This window comes from Neomonachus schauinslandi, chromosome 11 (assembly GCF_002201575.2).
Source record: "Neomonachus schauinslandi chromosome 11, ASM220157v2, whole genome shotgun sequence".
NCBI lineage: Eukaryota > Metazoa > Chordata > Mammalia > Carnivora > Phocidae > Neomonachus > Neomonachus schauinslandi.
In genome coordinates, this window is record NC_058413.1 from 50,020,951 (window position 1) to 50,025,050 (window position 4,100).

A 4,100-nucleotide genomic window follows, 5' to 3' on the forward strand; every position below is an offset into this window, starting at 1 on the left:
TGGGACCTTAGGGTTGCTGGCCTCTTGTTTTCCCAGCCTGTCTTCTGGGGGATGGGCGTGTTGCGCTGTTACTCAGGCAACCCTGTTCAGGCGGAGTTGCCCTGCCCCCCTGTGGCGGGGGATGGGCTCAGCGGGAATCAGTTTTGGGGGCTTTTGTTCTCTGGCGGCTCTCCCTGGTGGCTTTCCGCATCTCTTCTGCGAGTCAGAGCAGAAGGGACCATTTCCAACCCTCTGCCTCAGAGCAGAGAGACCGCAGTCTGTTCTTCAGTGAGCTCTCCAGGCCACACTGTCTCCGTTTCTGTCCGTGCTGCTATAAACTGCAGTGGCCTGGGTTGTGTGCCCCTCCGCAGTGCTCCCAGTCCTACCTCCAGGTCGGGGCATGTCTCTGCCCTTTGTGCTTCTGAAACCGCCAGCTGCCCCCAGTTTGCAGGTGCGATCCCGCTGCTCTGGGTTTCCGCCCCAGGGGCTGCCCTAAAGTCCTTTCCCCGCCGCTACCGGTCTGCAAGTCTGTGCCCCGTCCCCAGTGCACAAGGCTGTTGCTCACTGGCGGTGTAGGATCCCCACGGCCAGGCACCCTCCCACTGCCCTTTATCCTCTGATATCTGCTGGCAGAATCACAGCTCCCCGCTTCATACCTCGAAACCAACCGCCTGCGATATTCTGTTTGTAGAGATCCAGATCTTCTTACATCTCAGGCTGGTTTCGTGGGTGCTAAGAGTGGTCTGGTAGATATCCAACTCAATTCCGGGGACCAGTTGATATAGGGTCCCCTACTCCTCTGCCATCTTTCCTTCCTCCGCCTCTGCCCATTTTTAAATCAGATTGTTTTATTGATGTTGAGTTGTGTGAGTTATTTATATATTTTGGGTATTAATCCCTTATCTGATATATCATTTACAAATATCTTCTCCCATTCAGTAGGTTGCCTTTTTGTTTTGTTGATGGTTTCCTTCACTGTGCAGAAGAGTTTAGTTTGATGTAGTCCCAATTGTTCATTTTTGCATTTGTTTCCCTGGTGTGGGAAGACATATCCAGAAAAATATTGCTAAGGTTATGTACAAGAGATTACTGCCTATGTTCCCTTGTAGTAGTATTATGCTTTTAGGTCTTACATTTAGGTCTTTAATCTCTTTTGATTATATTTTTGTGTGTAATGTAAGAAAGTGGTCCACTTTCATTTTTTGCTAGTTGTCCTAACACCATTTATTGAAGAGACTGTCTTTTCCCGTTGCATATTTTTGCTTCTTTTATTGTAGATTAATTGACCATATAAACATGGGTTTATTTCTGGGCTCTCAGATCTATTTTTTTTTTTAAATCTACACATATGCTAACATTCCAGAACCCTAGAGATGAGGTGTTCTGAATAGAGCAAGAGAGATGATTTATTACTTATAAAGGAATAGCAATTGACTGGTAGTATACTTATCAATAGCAACAGCAGATATCAGAAGGCTGTGGAAATGTATATATATGTATATATATACACATTTTTATAATATATAAAGTGTATATATATAGTATATAATGTGACATATAACATATAGAACATATAACATGTTATACATTTATGTTATATAAGTATATGACATAAATGTATAACATCTTACTCAGTTTGTGTGTGTATATATATGTACACACACGTATATATATACAAAACATTTGTTAAGATTCAAATTTTTACCCAGCTCAATTGTCAATAAAAAAAAACCCTGCTTGAATTAATAAAATAGAAACAAACATATTTTTGAAAGTACTGAAAAGTTAAGGAAAGGTCAAAATCTAGAAGATAAAAACTGAGAGATAAAGCCAGGATTTAAAGCTACTTCTGCTCTGAGGACTTCTGCCAATCCTGAAGAAATCAGTGTGGAATGGAGCAAAATTTGGCAATTTTCTGGTTTGAGGAGACAAGACTCAAAGCCTGGGACTCACTAAGAATAGGGTCTGAGGGGCATGTGAGGGGCTCAGTTGGTTAAGCGTCTGCCTTTGGACCAGGTCATGATCCTGGGGTCCTGGGGTGGAGCCCTGCATGGGCTCCTTGCTTAGCGGGGAGTCTGCTTCTTTCTCTCTTCCTCTGCCCCTCCCCCTGCTCATGTTCTCACTGTCTCTCAAATAAATAAATAAATAAATAAATAAATAAATAAATAAATAAATAAAATCTTTTTTTTTTTAAAAAAGAACAGGGTCTGATCACTATCTTCCCCACCCCCCCGCCCACGTTCTAACCTGGATCTTGGGATGTATTCTCAGGGGATGGTTGAACTGAAGTTCGTCATTCTTTGTGTTAAATGGTAGGTCTTAATTTGATTATATCTGCAGAGACCCTATTTCTACAAGAGTTCACACTCACAGGTACATGGGGATTAGGACTTCAATATATCATTTTAGGGGACACACTTAAATCCAAAACACGTATTTTTGGATTTCGCATCAGGAATTCATAATTATAGTTGTTGCCTTTAATAATGTGTATCTCGTTAGGTTGTTATGAGGATTAAAAGAAATATCAGGTAATATTCAGAATAATATGACACACATATATAGTCTCTGAAGATTTATTATTATTGGGGTGCCTGGGTGGCTCAGTTGTTAAGTGTCTATCTTCAGCTCAGGTCATGATCCCAGAGTCCTGGAATCTAGCCCCGCATCGGGCTCCCTGCTCCGCGGAGAGCCTGCTTCTCCCTCTCCCGCTCCCCCTGCTTGTGTTTCCTCTCTCGCTGTGTCTCTCTCTGTCAAATAAATAAATAAATAAAATCTTAAAAAAAAAGATTTATTGTTATTATTACTTCTGTTATCCTTGGTGTGACTTTATATAAAGTTTTGGTCTCTGTAAGGTGGCAGAAACCATTTTTTAATGTGCATATCTCAAATATGTAGTGCTTTGTCAAAGTAGGGTATTTGTTGAACAAAAATATTTGTTCAATGAAAAAGTAAAAGTAATTTTATCCTTGCAACAAATCTGTGTTGGAAAGTTTGTTATGCCTATATTTCAGATGAGGGAATTGTGGTTCTGAGAGCTGATGAACTTTCTTCAAGGAAAAGCAATGAGAGAGTACTAGAACAAGGGTTCAAACATAAACCTCCAATTATCTCTTCCCAATATTCCTATGATCTGACAGTGAAGAGGGATTATTCATTTATAAGAAACACAGGGATCAGGGTGTTTTGCCCAGAGTAAACTGTGTGCACTAGCAACATTCTTTCACTGAATGATGATTCACTTATGAAATAGTTTTCTTCATTTAGCATATCTATCAACTCTATTTGATTCTGACAAGGTCCTTGGCACTTCAGCCAGGACCTCCAGGTAGCAAGGCAGAGGTGGGGGCAGGAGAGTAGTTAGTATATGCAGGAAACAAGATTATATTCTATCTACATTCCTGCCCTGATGTCTCCTCCAGCAATTGTGTGTAAGAAAGTGTAAGACCTAGAACCAGACTCACACTTGCTCTCCTCTCTCCAAAATTCCTGTGCCCAAAGTCCAAAAGATCCTACATTTAGCTTGAGAATCCCTATCATAAGACACATCTGGGAAGGTCCACAGGAGAGGTGATTTTCTAAGTCCTTCTGTGCATCAATAGGTGGTGCACTGCACTAGTGGCAGTCCTGCTTGTTTCCAAGGAAACAATGCCAGGTGTTGCTGTGTGGAAGGTGAAGATTGTTAGCAGTTGAACTATCTGCAACCACACTTAGGTGACCGTTTAGACCAAGAACAGCCATGAAGGTAAAATCTCGGACATGAGACCACATGTGTGTAAACAGGGCCCCTCCCAGGGATTTGCTTGGGTCCAGACCACTGATGCTCCCACTGCAGGAGAGGGGCTCACAGGGAAAGTGCTCCCTGGCCCCCAGTTGCCCATGGTCCATGCTCCCCTGAGATCTATGCTCCTTTGATGGCTGAGGTCTATGCTCCTAAGTTCCTCTGTCACCTCCTCCACAGAGTTATAGGGCTCTCAACAAGGTCAGTTCTTCCCCACAGGTGCATCTGCATAAATTTTCCCAGAGAAGATTCTCATCACATAATTTCATTACCCTTCTTTTCCAAGGGTTTCTTTATTTAGACTTCCCAAGAGCCTTTGACCTCTCCTGCCCTTATTTTA